Below are 22,234 nucleotides of genomic sequence, written 5' to 3' on the forward strand. Positions count from 1 at the left end.
TTGATACTTGTAACTCCAAGAGGGAGTATTTATGCTCGATAGTGGGTTCATGCCTCCATTAAATCTGGGACAGTGACAGAAAGTTCTAAGGTTGTGGATGTGCTGTTGCCACTAAGGATAAAACATCAATGCTTTGTCTAAGGATATTTGTGTTGATTACATTACGCACCATACTTAATGCAATTGTCTGTTGTTTGCAACTTAATACTGGAAGGGGTGCGGATGCTAACCCGAAGGTGGACTTTTTAGGCATAGATGCATGCTGGATAGCGGTCTATGTACTTTGTCATAATGCCCAATTGAATCTCACTTTACTCATCATGATATGTATGTGCATTGTTATGCCCTCTCTATTTGTCAATTGCCCAACTGTAATTTGTTCACCCAACATGCTATTTCTTATCGGAGAGACACCTCTAGTGAACTGTGGACCCCGGTCCAATTCCTTTACATCTGAATACAATCCCATCGCAAACATTGTTCTTTACTGTTCTTCGCATACAAACATCATTTTCCACACTATACATTTAATCCTTTGTTTACAGCAAGCCGGTGAGATTGACAACCTCACTGTTAAGTTGGGGCAAAGTATTTTGATTGTGTTGTGCAGGTTCCACGTTGGCACCGGAATCCCTGGTGTTGCGCCGCACTACACTCCGTCACCAACAACCTTCATGTGCTCCTTGACTCCTACTGGTTCGATAAACCTTGGTTTCTTACTGAGGGAAAACTTGCTGCTGTACTCATCATACCTTCCTCTTGGGGTTCTGATGTCTACGCACACTTCTATTCCTGTAGACAGTGTTGGGCCTCCAAGAGCAGAGGTTTGTAGAACATCAGCAAGTTTCCCTTAAGTGAATCACCCAAGGTTTATCGAACTCAGGGAGGAAGAGGTCAAAGATATCCCTCTCAAGCAACCCTGCAATCACGATACAAGAAGTCTCTTGTGTCCCCAACACACCTAATACACTTGCCAGATGTATAGGTGCACTAGTTCGGCGAAGAGATAGTGAAATACAAGTAATATGGATGGATATGAGTGGTAATAGCAATCTGAATAAAATATGGCAGCAAGCAAACATGTAGCAAAACAGTAAATAAACGGAGATTCGATGTTCAGAAATAAGGCCTAGGGATCCTACTTTCACTAGTGGACACTCTCAACATTGATCACATAACTGAAACTACTCTACACTCTCTTGTTGGATAACAAACACCATTCATTGTGTAGGGCTACAAGAGCACCTCAATGCCGGAGTTAACAAGCTCCACAACACCCGATGTTCATATTTAAGTAACCTTAGAGTGCATGATAGACCATTGCAATTATACCGAGTACTAACATAGCATGCACACTGTCAACATCAGCTATGAAAGGGGGAATAGATCGCATCAATAATATCATAGTAATAGTTAACTTCATAATCTACAAGAGATCACAATCATAGCTTATACCAAGTACTACATGATGCACACACTGTCAATGTTACACCATGGAGGAGGAATAGACTACTTTAATAACATCACTAGAGTAGCACATAGATGATATTCAACTAGATCACAAAGAGAGAGATGAACCACATAGCTACGGTAGATGTCGTCGTGGTGAACAGACAGATGCCATAGGATGGCTTAGATTGGGGCCGAATGGACGCAAGAGGATTCGGGGGAGGGTTTGTGATCAGGTGGGAAGAGATTCCGGATGGTTTCCTCAAGAACTTGGCCAAGGCCAGAGGTTGAAGAAGAAAGGCACAAGGAAGAACTCCCTCTAGATCACCATGTTCATAGATTCACACAGGTTACAGGCTCTTTGTTCATACATACATGCGTACATACATCGTCCCCGCAAAGGGGGCTGCCCCCTCTCCTTATATAGGGGAGAGGGTGGCTTACAGTGCAAGAAACCCTAATGGCATCTTTGACTGGACAAACTACTTTACAGAGTTACTGTACAAAGCTACTTTAATCATGAGTGACGCCGGACTCCTCTTTAATCAGGGCCGCTGATGTCCTCCGGCTTCTTTGGACGTCACCTCTCTCTTTGGCGCCAGGGCTCTGAATAAAGTTACTTTGCTTAGCTCACCCTTGTCTTCTTGCTCTGAAGAGAATCTTTGACCAGTTCTGCCAACAGGCACTCCTTTCCGGTATCTTCTATACCGGGTTCCGGCATACCCCTTTGGGGATACCGGCTTAGCCTTGCTCTCCCGGATTCCTGCTAGGCTTCCGGTAAGAACATTAAACCGGTATCCTGATGGCTCAAACCATCCGGTTTGGCATGCCTTTGGCATACCGGGGTTATCCCCCAACATTAGTCCCCGAAGCTGGTATAGCCTAGAGGATTCTATCCTACAGACCATGCCAGGTTTTCATCTTTTTAAGATACCGGTTTAATCACTCATGTCTCGAGCTTAGTTCCGGCACCTTTACCCTTGTTCCTTTTCTTCTCTTTGCAAGGCTCGTTCCGGCATCTCTTTTTCCGGCACCAAGTGTCTTTACTCTTTCCTCGGCGAAGTCGAGAATATCTCGGGCCCCGCGCCTGACAGACATGCGCACTGTAACTGACGCGCCAGTGTCCGTTGTCACATCGTTTCGACTCCCGCGCGCGCAGTTAATGCACCTCTGCGGATCCCACTACCTCTTCGGGATCCCATGCGCGCCTCCGTGTGGCCTCCATTTTCTCGCGTGTATCCCTCCGCCACGTGGCGGCCCAAGGCGCGAACCGTCGCGGGCCGCGAGGCGAACCGCCGTGGCCCAGCGGTTCCACGCCCACTTTCTCTCTCTTATATAAACACAACTGCCCGTTCCTCTTCATCTTCTTCGCATTCTCCTCCTTTGCGCACAGAGCTCCACGCCTCTGCGCCTCCGCCGCTCTCCGTCCGCCGTCGCCCGTTCAAGCTCCGGCGCCCGGCGAACTCACGCCGTGCCTCCGCCGGACTTCGCCGTGTGGAGATCTTCAGCAGCAACTTCTTCGCGTCCGCCGCATTTGTGCTTCTTCGCGAGCTTCTCCGCCTCGCCGTCGACGGTGCTCGCCGGCGGCCGCAGACCCGCTTCACCGCCAGCAAACCCTTTCCCCAGCGACCGCGCCGCTCAAGGTTGGTACTAATTTCACTTTACTCGCCGTTCGCTTGCTTTCCAGATCTTGAGCTTTTGGTGTTCTTATTTGCTCTTTTTCTTTGGTTTTCTTCTTACTCGTAGATCTTCACGCGGGGTTCAAGTTTGGGATTTCTGTTTCTTCGCTCATCCTCGCCATGTCCGACGAGGAATCTTCCTCCGCATCTTCTTCTTCCCTTTCTCTCAAACGCCGTAGACCTTCTCCCGGCGAATCCACAGCGTCAGATCCAATGGAGACCGATTCCGGCAATCAGCAGGAATCCGGTAGCCTCCAAGAGTCCGGCGGCCACCTAGAATCCGGTAGCTTTAGCCAAGCTTCCGGTAGCCAAGAGGCCAGTAGCTCTGGCCAAGCCTCTAGCAGCTCCAGCCAATCTTCCGGCGAGGAGCCTTCCCCAACCACCCGCGGAGCCTGGATGGGCTCCAACGTCATCGAGTTTGAGATCGGTGGCTGTACCGGTCTCGGAGGATTCCGGAAGGAGTTTCCTGCCGGATTCCGGATGACGAGATCGAACCGGATCCGGAAGACGACGAGTATGTTGTTTTTCTTGCTCACTTTGAGCGTGGCTTCGGCCTTCCTGCCTCTACTTTTTTCCGGGAGTTCTTAGATTTCTACGAACTCCAACCTCACCACCTTCCTGCCAACGCCATTTTCTATCTTTCTTGCTATGCCACCTTCATGGAGGCTTACATCGGCATTCGTCCCACTTGCGAGACGTTTGCCCGTTTCTTCAACTTGCGGATCAACTCCGTCCAGGGCAAGGAGATCCCTAAGCCCAAGCCGCCCGTGCAATGCGGCTCCTGCATCGTCGGCTCCCGCCAAGGGAGCACTTTTCTTAAATTTTCCGGCCTCGAGTCTTGCCGCACCTGGCAAGGAACTTTCTTTTACGTGAAGAACACCGGCCGCGCCGATCGCATCAATCTTCCTCCATACCAAGAGGGGCCCCCCAGCAGAGCCAACTGGAGCTACAACCCGAAGACAGAACATGCCGAAACTAACTGGGTAGTGCGCTTCTTGGCCTCTTTGAAGAAGGAGACCAACATCTGTTCTGATGATATCATCCGGACTTTCATATCGCGCCGGGTGCTTCCTCTTAAGCGCCGCGCACATAGGATGAGCGAGATGTATGGCCCAGGCGATCCTACCAAGATCACAGGCCGTGCTCTCAGCAAGAAAGACGTTGTCCGCAAGGCTAAGCAGATTTGTCAAACTGCTATGCCTTTTGCGTGGGAGTGGGGCCTCCTTCCCCTCAGTTCCTCTAACCCTCCGACTCAAGAAGTAAGAGATTGCGCAAATTGGGGTTGTCTTTGCCGGTAACTTCTGCTTTTGTTAACCTTCCTTTTTATCTTGTCTCAGGCCAGGGAGCGCTTCCCCTCTATCCAGGCAGAGCCGCGAAGAACTCTCCGGAAGCGCGCCTTTGACTCCTTCGACCCGGATCCCTACATCTTTTGGAAGGATCTGAAGATGGGGAAGACTCCGGCCGCGCGCCTTGGCCGGGACCCGCCGGAGCCCACCGGAAACCCCGAGGAGCTGGTTGTGCTCGAGGTACTTTCGTTTCCGGCTTCCTATACTTTGCCACTATTACTTTCTTGCGAATTGCTTCTTAGCCAACATCTAACTTACAGATCCACAAGCGTGTGCCGCCGCTGCGCGCTGAGGCCGGCACTGAGTTTGTGGACAAACTCATGTCCCAGGGCCAGAAGAACAAGCAGCCGGCGTCTACTGCTGGCTCCAGTCATGCTCCTCCCTCTAAGCGCTTCCGGACGGAGCCCGTGGGGGAGAAGGAAGTGGGCGTGCGCCGCTACGGGCGCAAAGCGATGCCAACCGCTTCCGGGTAATTTTATTTTCCGGCTTGCCTCCTTTTTTGCTAAGTTCTTTTTCCGGTTGCTTCTTCTCAACCAGTTGCCTTTTTTCTTTTTCTCAGCCCCGCTCTGAAGCTTGGCCCAAGGCCATCGGGCTCTGAGGGATCCGCAAGGACCTCAACCCCTCCTCCTCGTTCAAGCCCGGTACCATCTGGTGCCGGCAACACCTCTGCCTCCCTCTCGGGGGGCACAACAAATTCGGGGCGTGCGGCCCCTTCACTGTCAGATCACCGCACGGAGGAGGACCTTTCCTTCCTCCCGGAACACCAAGACACCGGCACCAGCAACACCGGCGCCGGAGAAGAAGAAGCTGCCGGGCGGGCGGAGCCTCCTGCTCCTCCCGTCCTCGAAAAGACAACTTCCGCGCCGGAATCTTCCGCGCCGGAAGGCTCCAACACGGGTGACGCTCCTAGCGCTCCCCCTTCTCCACGCACCATTCTCATGCCTCCGCCGGAGGCTCCTCGCGCCCAGCCTTCCAAGGCCGCTCCTGGTGCGCCGCCGGCCAAGACCTCCGGGGCCTCCTCTACCGCGCCGCCGCCCAAGCCTTCCAAGCTCATCAAAGGGAAGACGACGGCCTCCAGCGCCCCTTCGGGCGGCCAGCAGCCCTTGGTGCTGCACGTCTCCAAGGCTGCCAAAAGCACCAGCATGAAGGCCACCGGCCTCCTCGGCCGTATTACGGAGTTCCAGCGCCAAGGCCGGGACCTGGGGCACCTCCTGCCCTATGCTCAAAAGTGGAACGCCGCGGACATCACTCCGGCGACCCGCGGAATGGGCAAGGACCGGCTGCCGGCACCTGATCCTGTCGGGGATCGGTGTTCTGAGGAGCACTTCATGCGGCTCCGGGCTGCCGTAAAAGAGCTTGACAGCGCGTGGTACGATTCCACGAACAATCTGACGGTATGTTCTACTAACTTCCAATCTTTGCCGGTTTCTTCGTTTCCGGCTCTGTTTTATCTTTTCCTTAGTTCTATGCCGGTTTCTCTCTTGTCTATCTTCCCAGTCCCCGAGTTTTGTGGTGAGAGCGCAGCTCTTAGCGCAAAACTTAACTTAAGATTTTAGCATGAAACCGGCCTTTGCGATCCCGAGTTTTGTGGTGAGAGCGTAGCTCTTAGCGCAAAACTTATCTTAAAAACGCGCAAAACCGGCACTGCCAGTCCCCGAGTTTCGGGTTAAGAACTTTGTTCTTAGCGCAAAACTTATCTGCAAAACGCGCAAAACCGGCACTGCCAGTCCCCGAGTTTCGGGTTAAGAACTTTGTTCTTAGCGCAAAACTTATTTGCAAAACCGGCACTGCCAGTCCCCGAGTTTCGGGTTAAGAACGTTGTTCTTAGCGCAAAACTTATCTTAAAAACGCGCAAAACCGGCACTGCCAGTTCCCGAGTTTCGGGTTAAGAACGTTGTTCTTAGCGCAAAACTTAACTCATTTCTTCTTTTTCTTGAACAGGTCACCGCTGACACCCGGAAGGCCCTCTTCGAGGAGCTTTTATGGGAGCACCGGGAGCTCGCTGAGGCACATGACAAGTGCCAGGGTAAGTTTTTGTTCCACCGGCATCTTTGCTACCGGAAACCTTTTTTCCTTGTGATATTGACAATTTCTGTTCAACAGTGATCCCGGAAGCTTCCATCGATGCTCTGAAGGAGCAGCTCGCTACGGCCCAACGTACTATCTTTTCCTTTCTCCTTTGAACTTGGTTTCTTTTCATTTTTACTAGTAACCTTGCTAACACTCTTTTTTCCAGTTACAGGGGAGAAGGATGAGCTCAGCCGGCAGCACCAGGATGAGCTGAACGCGCTCAAGACCAGCTACCAGGAGCTCAAGTCTCAGCTGATTCAGCTGGGGCTCGATCACGCCAAGGCCCTCAAAGCCGCTGAAGTGAGCGCAGCGGCCAAGTTGGACGAGGCTCTGGAGGATGCTTCCAATGCCACTGTGGTGTTGCGGGCAGAGCTGGAGGAGATGGCCAAGGCCCGGAAGGGCGCCGAGGAGAAGGCCGCGCGGCTGGAGGAGGAGCGTAAGGAGTGCGATCAGCTGATCCTGCAGACCGATACACTTGCCCTCCGTAAGTTGTTTTCTTTTACATTTTGACTACTGCATACGAGCCTTTTTTCCTTCGACCCCATTCTCTTTCCGTTATCTTTCATTCCGGACTCTTTTCCTTCCGGTCTCTTTTTCTTCCGGATTCTTTTCCTTCCGGTCTCTTTTGCTTAAACTTTTTCTTTCTTTGCATAGGCCTCTTTCCGGACTCGCAGAGGTACGCTGTCAAGAAGGTCGACGCGCAACGCAAGGACAAAGGCCAAGCGGATCTTCTTGTGCCATGGACGCCCAAGGACCATCTGAGGTCGCGCTTAACGCGGGTGTCCCATATGCGCTGCATAGACCGCAATCTTTCGGACATCCCTGATGTAGCTACCCGGCTATACGAGGACTTTATGGCCTGGCGAGGAGGTGCGGACACCTTCTCCCTCATCGGCGACCGTACGAAGGGTGCCGGCGGGAGGATCCGCGAGTGGCGGTGCTGCTGCCCGCGCTGGAGCGGACTCCGCCCTCCGGGTCGCGTGCTCTTGGTACCGGAGCTCAATGCGGACGCTCTTACCGGCGTGCGCGAAGGCGCAGAAACGGATCTGGACCCGATCCTCTACGCAGCGGCGAGGATCGCGCGTGCCGCATCGCGGAGTATGCCGACAAGAGCAACTTCATCCCTCCCCCTCCGGGCGTCACGGACTATCTTGACGAGGAGGAGGGTGAAGCCGAAGAAGAGGTCCTGGCGATGCTGATGCCGGTGCTGCTCCTCAGGAAGCCCCTGCGTGATTATTCTCTACGAAGTATTTGTCATTATATCTGTTGGTCTGTTGCCTTAAGACAATATCTGTTAAATTCTGCCCCGGTATGCCGGGGTCTATGATGTAAGACTTTAAGTTTGCCTGTGGTTGTGCTACAACATTCCCTGCCGGTAAGTTATGCCGGTAGCTAAGTATTTATGAGTTTGTCTTAGCATAATTCTGCTTTTGGTTCTGCTTTTATCCTGCACTGCAAAGATTTCTCAATTGCTTCCGCATCCAATTTGATGCATACTTGGTTCCTTTGCCTTGGCTCTGCCTGCCTTCTCTGGACGTTCTTTGGCGTATGAGCACAAGGTTCTTTCACCAAACAAGCATCTTCTTGAACTTAGAAATAACTTTGAAATTTTGCAAAAAACCGGTTTAGCCGGGGTTAGTTATATTTTCCGGATTGTTCTTTCCTGCTCTCCCTTTTCGCAGTTCATGTGCTTATCCCCTACCGGTTTATCTTGCTTGCCATGAAGCCGGTTTGCGGACAGCAGCAGAGTCGAAGACTCCGGTAGGATTTAGCACACTACTAAACCGGAAAGAAAAAACATTCAATAAGCAACCGGTAAACTGAAAAAATAAACAAGTTCCATGCAACTTAAGTTGGGGTAGTCCCCGAGATTCATTCGAGGTTCCGGCATCTTTTATTCATAGCATATAAGGTACAAAAAGGAACTTCTTACACCACCGCTTCAAGAGTAGAAAGGACGCAACAGAGCTACGTTCCATGGACGCTTGCTCTCCTCTCCAGACCTGTCCGCCTTTCCTTTCTTCCACTCCTGTGCATCGATCAAGTAGTATGCATCATTGTGAAGCACCTTGCTTACAATGAAGGGACCTTCCCATGGTGGCAAGAGCTTATGCCGGCCTTCAGTGCGCTGCACCAGGCGAAGTACAAGGTCTCCTTCCCGGAAAACTCTCGGGTTAACCTTCCGGTTATGATAGCGTCTTAGGTTTTGCTGGTAGATGGCTGTTCTTGCCAAAGCTAGCTCTCTTGCTTCTTCCAGCAAGTCCACATCATTTTCTCTGGCCTCTTTGACCTCTTGCTCAGTATAGAGCTGTACCCTTGGTGAATCATGAATGATGTCGGTTGGTATGACTGCTTCTGCTCCATAAACCATGAAGAAAGGAGTGTACCCGGTAGACCGGTTTGGGGTTGTTCTTATACTCCACAGGCGATGGTAGCTCATCGAGCCAACATCCCGGTGACTTCTCCACTTTGCATCAATTAGTCTAGGTTTGATCTGGAAAGTACCAAAGCATTCATCCTTTCCACCTGGCCATTGCCTTGTGGGTGTGCCACTGAGCACAAATCCAACCGGATGTTGTTGTCTTCACAGAACCTTTTGAACTCACCTTGAGCAAAGTTGGTTCCATTATCAGTGATGATGCTATGCGGGTACCCATACCGCAAAATGACATCTTTTAGGAATTTCACCGCAGTATGCCCATCACATTTTGCGATAGGTTTTACTTCTAGCCATTTGGTGAACTTATCCACCATTACCAAGATGTGGGTCATCTTTGCTTCTTGCAGTTTTGAATGGTCCAACCATGTCAAGGCACCAAACGGCGAATGGCCATGTTAATGGTATTGTCTTTAAACCGGATCTTTGGGGTATGGTTTTGCTTGGCGTACCTCGGCAGCCGTTGCATTTTCTTACCAAATCCTCGGCGTTCTCCAAAGCGGTGGGCCAATAGAACCCATGCGGAAAACCTTCGCCACTAGCGCCCTTGATGAAGCATGATGCCCACATTCTCCTTGGTGAATTTCCTCAAGCATTTCTTTCCCTTCCTCCGGTTCCACACATCTTTGAAGGACACCGGTAACGCTTCTCTTGTACACCTCACCATTGATGAATGTGTAAGCTTTGGACCTTCTTTGTATCCTCCTTGATTCATTTTCGTCAGCCGGCAAAGTGCCGCTGATCAGGAATTCCTTAATAGGTTTAACCCATGACGGTATCTCTCGAACCAAAAACACCGGCGCATCTATCTCCATGCTATCCACCAGCATCATCTCTTCCGGTACGGGTACAGCAGTCCCCGAGCCTACGGAGCAGATCCCCGAGCTGCGGAGCAGTCCCGGGTTCCCTTCATCGATATCCATGGGTACTACGTGTGACTCCGGTACAAAAATGGATTCTGATTCCGGGCTTGGTTTGATTGATGGCACTCTTAGGTGAGCCAAAGCTATTCCGGGAGGAATTTCTTGCCTAGATGAGCCCAGCTTGGACAAAGCATCCGCGGCTTCATTTTCTGCGCGTGGCACATGGTGGAACTCACACCCTTCGAAGAATCCGGCAATCTTTTGCACGTGAAACCGGTACGAGGCCATGTTGGCATCTTTTGCATCCCAATCTCCTGAACACTGTTGCACCACAAGATCTGAATCTCCATAGCAAATGATCCGGTGTGCACCGATTTCTTTTGCGACCTTAAGCCCATGGATCAAAGCTTCATATTCAGCGACATTGTTCGATGCCCTGAAATGCACTTGCAAAACATACCGGAGGTGGTCTCCTTTTGGTGAAGTAAGCACCACGCCGGCACCTAGACCTTCCTTGAGCTTAGATCCATCAAAGTGCATCTTCCAGTATTCTATCCTCTGATCTGGTGGTTTGTATTGCATCTCCGCCCAATCAACAAGGAAATCAGCCAACGCCTGAGATTTTATGGCATCTCTTCTTTCATACACCGGCACGTATGGTGATATCTGGATTGCCCATTTTGCGATCCGCCACGGCATCTTTGTTGCACATGATGTCGGAGGTGGTGCTTCGCTCACCACCTTCATGGGGTGCTCCTCGAAGTAGTGCTTGAGCTTTGTGGCGGCCATGTACACGCCATAGGTCATTTTCTGGAAGTGGGGGTAGTTTTGTTTTGAGAGGGAGAGCACCTCGCTCAAGTAGTATACCGGCCTCTGGACGGTTTTTCCTTCCTCTTCTCTTTCAACTACAACCACTACACTCACAACCCGGTTTGTTGCTGCTATGTATAACAGCATAGGCTCCCTTTCTAGAGGTGAAGCCAGTATGGGTGCTGTGGCTAGCATTGTTTTCAGCTCTTTAAACGCTGCGTCTGCCTGAGGGGTCCAGACGAACGTGTCAGATTTTTTCATGAGAGCATAGAGTGGCAGAGCTTTTTCTCCCAACCTGCTTACAAACCGGCTCAGCGATGCCAAGCTTCCGGTAAACTTCTGCACATCTTTTAATTCTCAAGGGATAGCCATTCTTTCTATTGCCCGGATCTTTACCGGATTAACCTCTATGCCCCGGCTTGATACCAGGAAACCGAGCAGCTTGCCGGCGGGGACACCGAAGGTACATTTTGCCGGATTGAGTTTCATCCGGAACCGCCTTAGGTTATCGAATGTTTGCCGGATGTCATCGATTAAAGTGTTCTTTACCTTAGTTTTTATCACGATGTCATCCACATAGACTTGCACATTTTTTCCAATTTGATCAAACAAGCATTTTTGCATACAGCGCTGGTACGTTGCACCAGCGTTGCGCAACCCAAAAGGCATAGTGACATAGCAATAAGCCCCGTGCGGGGTAATGAACGCAGTTTTTATTTGATCTTCCTTTTTCAAGGGAATTTGGTGGAAACCGGAATAGGCATCCAGGAAGGACAACAACTCACACCCAGCAGTTGAATCAATCACTTGATCGATTCGTGGCAAAGGAAAAGGATCTCTTGGGCAAGCCTTGTTCAGGTTGGTGTAGTCGATGCACATGCGCCACACCTTCGGAGCTTTTGCCTCCAGGTTCTCATCTTTCTTCTTTTCAACCATTACCGGATTGGCCAGCCATTCTGTGTGCGTGACCTCCACAATGAACCCGGCAACAAGCAGTTTGGTTACCTCTTCTCCTATGATCTTTCTTCTATCTTCAGCGAACCGGCGCAGTGGCTGCCGCACCGGCTTGGCATCTTTCCGGACGTTTAGAGAGTGCTCAGCCAGCTCCCTCGGAACACCTACCAAATCATCAGTTGACCAGGCAAAGATATTCCGATTCTCACGGAGGAAGCTGACGAGCGCGCTTTCCTATGCTTGGTCAAGGCCGGCACCGATACGAACGGTGCGCTCTGGGTAAGCCGGATCCAGCACGATGTCCTTTGTTTCATTTGTCGGCTTGAATGCCGGTGTGCCCATGTTTTCACTCATTGCCGCTAAGCTCATTTGTGAGGATTGAGCCAGCGCAACAGCTGTCTGCATTCTTTTCTTTTCCTCCGCGATCACCAGCGATTCTGCTAGGTTTGATCCGGCAGATGCAGTTTCCAGTGAGATCTTATAGTTTCCCACCACAGTCAATGGTCCACGAGGTGCCGGCATCTTCATCTTGAGGTAAGCCGTATGGGTTGTGGCCATGAAGGCTGCCAATGCCGGTCTCCCCAGCAATGCATGGTAGGGACTGTCTAGATCCACCACCTCAAACTCCAGATTTTCCACCCGGCAATTGTCACGTCCTCCAAATGCCACGTCCACCCGAACTTTTCCTATCGGGGCACAGGACAAGCCAGGAACGATCCCATGGAACGTTGTGCGAGTTGGCTGAAGCATGTTTTCTGTTATGCCCAGCGTTTGCATGGTGTGCTTGTACATGATGTTGATGCTACTGCCATTGTCTATCAGCACCTTGCTGAACTTCACTCGAGTTTGCGGCCCTTTCATGATCGGGTCCACAACAAGAGCATATCCACCCGGATTCGGCATGATCTTAGGGTGATCCTTAGATGACCAGGTAATCTCCTGATTGGACCACATCATGTACTTGGGAGCGCCGGCATCACAGCATTGACCTCCATGGAGCGCCGGTGTACACTTTGCTTGGTCTGTTGGCTCAGTGACAAAGACAACACAGCACAGATGCGGATCTTCGTAAACATTCCGGCCTAAAGGTGCCGGTGGAGGTGGCTGGTTATCATTTTGCTCCACCCGGTTAACTTGCTGGTACTGCTGCCGGTTTGGCTGCACCGGTAAGGCGTTTGCCCGGTAAGTGGTGGTGGTGGCGGTATTGTTATTCTTCTTTGCGGCATGTCTTGCGGTGGCCGCGCATCTTTCACTTTATTCCTTTTTGCATCAAGTACTTGGTCCAGGTACAATCCTTCGTCGATGGTTTGACGGATGTGCCGGATTCGGCGTGTGCCACCGGCAAGGTTTGATCCATGGCAGCTTCCATGGTGTATTTTGCGGGTTCTTGCCGGTTCTTCTTACGGACCTGTGGTTTCTTTTCCACCCATTGTTTCTTAGGACCCGCCCATGGCTGCGATCCGGTTTTTTGCCTCTGGCTGTCGCTGGCCTCAAAGTTTTCCTGCACAGCAGCAACTTGCTGCGGACCGTACCTTCGATCCGGAAAATCTTCTCTTCTTTTGTTATTCCGGTTGTCCCGGTGTTGTTCGTGGCGCAACTGTTCCGGCTCCGGTTGCCTTGCCGGCTGCGTTGGGTCTCCCAACGCATAGCTATCAGCCACACGTATCATCTCTGCCAACGTTGTCGGCATGTTGCGCTGCAACTTTTGCCACAAGGGTGAACCGAGTCTGCATCCTCTGCTAAACCAAGCAATGGCTTGTGCCTCAATCCCCCCTGCCCAGGAGTTCCGTGTGGTGTTCCACCGGGCTAGATAATCCCGGTCTGTTTCGTTCGGCGCTGCACGCCTGAGAGCAAGTTGTTGCGGCCTGTTTGGCCTCTGATAGGTGCTGCTGAAATTGCTCACAAAGGCCTCCTCAAAATCCAGCCAGCCATTTATGCTTCCTGCCGGCAAGTTGTTTAGCCAGATTCTTGCTGGTCCAACCAAAAACGATGGTATGATCCTCACGGCCCAACGCCGGTTTCCTCCTCCTGCTACGGTTCCTCCACCGCCTGCAACGTATACCGCGGTCACGTAATCCGCGAGCCAGTCTTCCGGCTTGGTGGTGCCGTCATACGTCTTTGTGTCACGGGGCAACATAAAGTTGCGAACTGGTGGTTTTTCTTTCATGATCCTTGGGCCAAAACACTTTGGACCTGGAGGACCTTCCTCCTCGATCATTTCTGACAAGTACACTCTATCCAGACGGTGCCTCGCATCCCGTTCCGGTAAGTATCTCTCTCCCAGGCGTTCTCCCAATGGGTTCCGGTATGCTGCCGGTCTCGTGGAATCGGCTTCATCGTAACATTCCGGCACCGCGGCCCTTGCCTGCCGGTACCTTGGGGGATCTATTTCCTCCTCATCGTACGCTGCCCTTGCAGCTCGATAGTTTTGCCCGGTCTCATGTCTACCGGCATGATTGTTTCCGGCATAGCCTCTGGCGTAGCCGCGTTCTGCCCCTTGGCTTTTTCTACCGGCATCATGTTGCCCGGCTTGTTGCTTTCCGGCAAGAACCGGATCATACACAGTCATCTGCTGTGCATTCACTTCTTTTTCTCTCCTTCTATCCGGATGGGGGGACGAAGCCTGCCCATGGGACTTGCTACCGGCATTCTTTGTTGAACGCGCGGATTTTGAGGCCGCTGCCTTGTTCAGCTTAGCCAGCTGCTCAGCATTTTGCTGCTCTATGGTTTCCAGCAGCTCTCTAACACGCTCTTGCTGCTTTACCAGAGCCTCTCCGGAAAGCGACTCGCACAGCTCTACCGCAGCCTTAGCAACTTTTATAGTTTTATCCGGGCTGCTGTACTTAGGCTTTTCCACGATGCTAACAGATGCAGAAGCGCTCTTGCCGGTAAGAATCTCTTTGCGCAAATCTTGATCTAGGTTGCGAGCCTTTAGCCGGTTTTCCGGCATCCTAGCAGCATGCGCGCTAACAGAAGCAAAGCCATGGGCAGCGTTATACTCACGTACGGTTAGGTTCAGCTCGCGCTGCGCCCTGACGATGTCCTTGCCGCTCTCCAGCATCTTCTGGCGCTGTGCCTCCAGCTCCGCCCGAGCCGCTGCCGGGTCGATGTTACGCGCGATGGGGGTGGCGAGGACGTTCATCGCCGCACTGGAGCGGTGTCTCCGGTGGCGCGGATGATGCTCCCGCTGCGCTGCGCCGCGCTCAGCGGTGGCTTAGCCGCACGGGTCGAAACCGCGCGACCGGCACCTTCAGCCGCGACCTCCTTTCCTGCACCAGCCACACCGGTCATCATTACCTCGATGCTGCCGGCGGCGCGACCAGCACAGAGCCATCTTGGCGGGTCCGGTGCCACCAGCACCGGCGAGAGGCGCTGGCGCACGGGGATGGTGCCGAAGTAGACGCGGTGGCTGCCGAACTCGATGATGCGGCCGTTCTTGGGGAAGACGCCGCCGTTGGCGAAGCAGCCCGCGTTGTCGTTGATGAAGTCCATGGCGTAGATGCTCTGCACCAACGCGGACACCGTACGCTCGCCGGAGACCTCGAGGACGCCCGCCCGAATGTGAACTCCATCAAGCGCCACTTCATGCCCCACGGTGGGCGCCAACTGTCGTCGTGGTGAACAGACAGATGCCATAGGATGGCTTAGATTGGGGCCGAATGGACGCAAGAGGATTCGGGGGAGGGTTTGTGATCAGGTGGGAAGAGATTCCGGATGGTTTCCTCAAGAACTTGGCCAAGGCCAGAGGTTGAAGAAGAAAGGCACAAGGAAGAACTCCCTCTAGATCACCATGTTCATAGATTCACACAGGTTACAGGCTCTTTGTTCATACATACATGCGTACATACATCGTCCCCGCAAAGGGGGCTGCCCCCTCTCCTTATATAGGGGAGAGGGTGGCTTCTGATGCAAGAAACCCTAATGGCATCTTTGACTGGACAAACTACTTTACAGAGTTACTGTACAAAGCTACTTTAATCATGAGTGACGCCGGACTCCTCTTTAATCAGGGCCGCTGATGTCCTCCGGCTTCTTTGGACGTCACCTCTCTCTTTGGCGCCAGGGCTCTGAATAAAGTTACTTTGCTTAGCTCACCCTTGTCTTCTTGCTCTGAAGAGAATCTTTGACCAGTTCTGCCGACAGGCACTCCTTTCCGGTATCTTCTATACCGGGTTCCGGCATACCCCTTTGGGGATACCGGCTTAGCCTTGCTCTCCCGGATTCCTGCTAGGCTTCCGGTAAGAACATTAAACCGGTATCCTGATGGCTCAAACCATCCGGTTTGGCATGCCTTTGGCATACCGGGGGTTATCCCCCCAACAGTAGAGCCCTCAGCCTCGGGGGAGAACTACTCCCTCCTCATCATGGGAAGCAGCGATGGCGATGAAGATGGTGGTGGTGTCGATGGAGATGACTCCGGGGGCAATTCCCCGTCCCGGCAGGGTGCCGGAACAGAGACTTCTGTCCCCCAAATTGGAGTTTCGCGATGGCGGCGGCTCTGGAAGGTTTTCTGGTGCTTCATCAATCTGTGTCGAAGATTTAGGTCATGACGGCTTAAATAGGCGAAGAGGCGGAGTCGGAAGGCTGACGGGGCCACCACACAGTAGGGCGGCGCGCCTGGCTCCTTGGCCGCGCCGCCCACACGTGTGGGCCCCCTGTGGCCCTCCTCTGGTCCCTCTCGGGTGTTCTGGAAGCTTCGTGGAATTTTAAGATTCTGGGCGTTGATTTCGTCCAATTCCGAGAATATTTCCTTACTAGGATTTCTGAAACCAAAAACAGCAGAAAACAGGAACTGACACTTCGGCATCTCGTCAATAGGTTAGTTCCGGAAAACGCATAAAATCATCATAAAGTGTGAACAAAACATGTAAGTAATGTCATAAAACAAGCATGGAACATAAGAAATTATCGATACGTTGGAGACGTATCAGCATCCCCAAGCTTAGTTCCTACTCGTCCCGAGTAGGTAAACGATAACAAAGATAATTTCTTAAGTGACATGCTATCATAATATCGATCATACTATTGTAAGCATATGTAATGAATGAAGTGATTCAAAGCAATGGTAAAGATAATGACTAAACAACTGAATCATATAGCAAAGACTTTTCATGAATAGTACTTTCAAGACAAGCATCAATAAGTCTTGCATAAGAGTTAACTCATAAAGCAATAAATTCTAAATAGAGGCATTGAAGCAACACAAAGGAAGATATAAGTTTCAGCGGTTTCTTTCAACTTTAACATGCATATCTCATGGATAATTGTCAACATAAAGTAAAATAATAAGTGCAAATATGCAAGCATGTAAGAATCAATGCACAGTTAACACAAGTGTTTGCTTCTAAGATGGAAGGAAATAGGTAAACTGACTCAACATGAAAGGTAAAAGAATGGCCCTTCGAAGAGGGAAGCATTGATTGCTATATTTGTGCTAGAGCTTTTATTTTGAAAACATAGAGAGAGCATAAAAGTAAAGTTTTGAGAGGTGTTTGTTGTTGTCAACGAATGGTAATGGGCACTCTAACCCCCTTGCCAGACAAACCTTCAAAGAGCGGCTCCCATGAAACATTTTTATTTTTGGGTGGCACTCCTTCCAACCTTTGCTTTCACAAACCATGGCTAACCGAATCCTCGGGTGCCTGCCAACAATCTCATACCATGAAGGAGTGCCTTTTTATTTTAGTTTTATTTAGATGACACTCCTCCCCACCTTTGCTTTCTCAAGCCATGGCTAACCGAATCCTCGGGTGCCGTCCAACAATCACATACCATGGAGGAGTGTCTATTTTTGTAAAATTATGAAGGTTAATTAATTTGGGACTGGGAATCCCATTGCCAGCTCTTTTTGCAAAATTATTGGATAAGCGGATGAAGCCACTAGTCCATTGGTGAAAGTTGCCCAACAAGATTGAAAGATAAACACCACATACTTCCTCATGAGCTATAAAACATTGACACAAATAAGGGGTAATAAATTTTGAAGTGTTTAAAGATAGCACTCAAGCAATTTACTTTGGAATGGCGGAGAAATACCATGTAGTAGGTAGGTATGGTGGACACAAATGGCATAGTTATTGGCTCAAGGATTTTGGATGCATGAGAAGTAATCCCTCTCAATACAAGGCTTAGGCTAGCAGGGTTGTTTGAAGCAAACACAAGTATGAACCAGTACAGCAAAACTCACATAAGAACATATTGCAAGCATTATAAGACTCTACACTGTCTTCCTTGTTGTTCAAACACCTTTACCAGAAAATATCTAGACCTTAGAGAGACCAATCATGCAAACCAAATTTTAACAAGCTCTATGTATTTCTTCACTAATAGGTGCAAAGTATATGATGCAAGAGCTTAAACATAATCTATATGAGCACAACAATTTCCAAGTATCAAGTTATTCAAGACATCATACCAATTACCACATGTAGCATTTTCTGTTTCCAACCATATAACAATTAACGAAGCAGTTTCAACCTTCGCCATGAACATTAAAAGCTAAGAACACATGTGTTCATATGAACCAGCGGAGCGTGTCTCTCTCCCACACAATGAATGCTAGGATCCAACTTTATTCAAACAAAACAAAAACAAAAGCAAACAGACGCTCCAAGTAAAGCACATAAGATGTGACCGAATAAAAATATAGTTTCAAGAGAAGTGACCTGATAATTCGTTGATAAAGAAGGGGATGCCTTGGGCATCCCCAAGCTTAGATGCTTGAGTCTTCTTGAAATATGCAGGGATGAACCACGGGGGCATCCCCAAGCTTAGACTTTTCACTCTTCTTAATCATATATCATCCTCCTCTCTTGATCATTGAAAACTTCCTCCACACCAAACTCAAAACAAACTCATTAGAGGGTTAGTGCATAATCAAAAATTCACATGTTCAGAGGTGACAAAATCATTCTTAACACTTCTGGACATTTCCTAAAGCTACTGGAAGTTAATGGAACAAAGAAATCCATTCAACACAGCAAAAGAGGCAATGTGAAATAAAAGGCAGAATCTGTCAAAACAGAACAGTCTGTAAAGACGAATTTTTTAGAGGCACATAAATTGCTCAGATGAAAATGCTCAAATTTAATGAAAGTTGCGTACATATCTGTGGATCACGCACGTAAATTGGCAGATTTTTCTGAGTTACCTACAGAGAACACTGCCCAAATTCGTGACAGACAAAAATCTGTTTCTGCGCAGTAATCCAAATCTAGTATCAATCTTACTATCAAAGACTTTACTTGGCACAACAATGCAACAAAATTAAGATAAGGAGAGGTTGCTACAGTAGTAACAACTTCCAAGACACAAATATAAAACAGAAGTACCGTAGCAAAATAAACACATGGGTTATCTCCCAAGAAGTGCTTTCTTTATAGCCATTAAGATGGGCTAAGTAATTTTAATGATGCACTCCCAAGAAATAAGAGTTGAGGCAAAAGAGAGCATCAAGAAGCAAATTCAAAACACATTTAATTCTAACCCACTTCCTATGCAAAGTAATCTTGTACACAAATGAATTCATGAAGAACAAAGTGACAAGCATAGGAAGATAAAACACGAGTAACTTCAAGATTCTCAACATAAAGAGGGGAAACTTAATATTATTAAGATGCATATGACCATGTTTCCCTCTCTCATAATAACTTTCAGTAGCATCATTGATGAAATCCACAATATACCCATCACTTAAAACATTCTTATCATGGTTCATATGCATAGAAGTATCATTAATTTTGGCATAAGAAGAGTTCTTCTCATTAATAGTTATTGGAGCAAGGTTATTATCAAGAATTTGAACATGGTAAACAAGTTGCATATTAAGGGAATTGTTTTTGGCAATCCAATCATAACTATGACAAGTTTCATAAGGATAGTTATAACCTATATCATAGCATTCTTTATAATAATCATCAAAGGTCGGAGGCATAGTGTCATCATAAGAAATAGAGTAGTTATCTTTCACAGTAGGTTCATCTGTGACCATACCATCATTGTTACTAGAAGGAGATGTATCAAACATATAATGATCAGTAGCAAAAGGATTTTCAAACACCTCATCCCCAAGCTTAGAGCTTTCTATATCATTATGGGAGGAAGCATGGATAGTACTGATACTATGGCAATTATTATCATCATCATTTTCAGAATTAGTTTCCCAGAGATTTGCAATATCAAAAGTAGTGTGCTCTTTCAAATCATGATCACTAATGTATGTAAAGAGCATAGGAAGATCATTGTATTCAGATTCAGTATCATAATAGTCATTAGGAGCAACATACTTACGGTTACCTATCGTTATCTCATTCACGTGGGGATATGCCGTTACCTCTTTCTCTTTATTTCCCTTCTTCTTCTTCTTCTTCTTCTTCTTCTTCTTCTTCGTTCCCTTCTTCTTTGCTCCCTTCTTCTTTTTATTCTTCTCTTCCTTCTCCTCGTTCCCTTCTTTAGGAGGAAGACGCTTGAAGGGAGGCTTCTCCACATAACCTGATTCATTTCTAGAAACAATAGAAGAAACTTGGGAGGAATCCTCCTTTTCATTAATAAGTTCAAAACACACAGCGGTCCTATCATATTTTGGCAAGGTGTCATCTTCTAAAATATTTTGTATGTAAGTATTTGTATGGCAATTATCAATGCAATAAGAAAAACATCCATGCAGGACATCATCAATATCAAGATCACTCATATGTAACAAAGAGATTTTTCTTGATAACTCTTCACACCACAAAAATAAAGTAAGTTCATCATGCTGATTAGGAGTAATTTCATCATCACAATACAAACTTGCAGCACTAATGGGGTTCAAATTATCATTGGATGAGCATTGAAAATTAAAATGACCCACTCTATGGCAAAGTTCAGAAATAAAAGGATAGATGGCACAAACTTTTTTACCAAGATCATCTAGAGCCCTAGACCACTTTCTAGTTTTTTCATTAATATGATGGATACAATATTCATCTTCGATTTGATTAATTCCACAAGGTCTATGTATTCCACAAAAATTAGCATGCTTATAGGAAATAGAATTCTTAGGAGTTTGAGAATGTTTATGGCAATCATTAACAACAATTTCATCCTTCATGCAAGCATCTTTAAAAGGTTCATGATACTTATCAAAATTCTTCTTAGGCAATTCAAAATGAGAGGCAAAAGCTTTATAAAGATTTGCAGCAACTTGAGAGTCAAGACCATAAGTAGCACTCATATTTCGAAATTTACCAGTATCCATAAAAGTTTCAATGCATTCATAATCATATTTTATACCTGACTCTTTACCTTTATTGTTCTCCCATCCTTCAGCGTTCTCCTCAATCCGATCAAGAAGATCCCACCTAGCTTCAACCTCCTTGCTTGTGAAAGATCCCTCCGAACAGGCATCTAGATAGTCCTTGTGATGTCCTGAAAGCCTTGCATAAAAATTATTAATAATAACATTACGGGGGAGCTCATGAATGGGACATTTGAGCATTAGTGACTTCAATCTCCCCCATGCTTGAGAAATACTCTCTCCATCAAGAGGATAAAAGTTATAAATGTAATTCCTATCAATATGCACTTCATGAGGAGGATAAAATTTAGAATAAAAGAGAGATACAATTTCCTCCCAACCAAGAGAATGACTATTCTTCAGCAATTTATACCAATGCGCCGCTTTACCAGACAGCAAAATAGGGAATAGCTTCTTCCTCACTTCATCCATAGAGATACCTGCACACTTGAATAACCCGCATAATTCATGCAAAAACAGTAAATGATCTCCAGGATGGACAGTTCCATCCCCTTCATAGCGGTTATCCATAACACATTCAATAATTTTCATGGGTATCTCGAAAGCAGTACTTGCAGTAGGTGGATTTAAAATATCACAAGCATCATTAGAGTTATCGCATATGGGAGATAAAGAATTATTAGAGCAAATTTTCTCCCCTAAAGATGGGAAACTAAAAAGATCATAAAAACTAGCTTCCCCAAGCTTAGACTTCTCCATAGCATTAGCAGTGATTGCGTATATACTAATAACATTGCTACCAGGATGCAAATAAGGTTCCATAGGTTTTTTTAATTTTCGCATCACACAATTCATGTCTTAACTTAGGAAATAAATTAAAAAGCTCACAGTTGTTTTCCATTATGCCTTACTAGTGTAAAACAAGAAACAAAAAGATGCAATTGCAGGATCTAAAGGAAATAGCTTCGAGCACTAACAACGGCACCAGAAAATAACTTAGTTACCTGGGACCAGCGTGTGAGTGCCTTTTACCTTTCTTCCCCGGCAATGGCGCCAGAAAATAGCTTGATGTCTACGCACACTTCTATTCCTGTAGACAGTGTTGGGCCTCCAAGAGCAGAGGTTTGTAGAATAGCAGCAAGTTTCCCTTAAGTGAATCACCCAAGGTTTATCGAACTCAGGGAGGAAGAGGTCAAAGATATTCCTCTCAATCAACCCTGCAATCACGATACAAGAAGTCTCTTGTGTCCCCAACACACCTAATACACTTGTCAGATGTATAGGTGCACTAGTTCGGCGAAGAGATAGTGAAATACAAGTAATATGGATGGATATGAGTGGTAATAGCAATCTGAATAAAATATGGCAGCAAGCAAACATGTAGCAAA

This window comes from Lolium perenne, chromosome 5 (assembly GCF_019359855.2).
Source record: "Lolium perenne isolate Kyuss_39 chromosome 5, Kyuss_2.0, whole genome shotgun sequence".
NCBI classification, from domain to species: domain Eukaryota; kingdom Viridiplantae; phylum Streptophyta; class Magnoliopsida; order Poales; family Poaceae; genus Lolium; species Lolium perenne.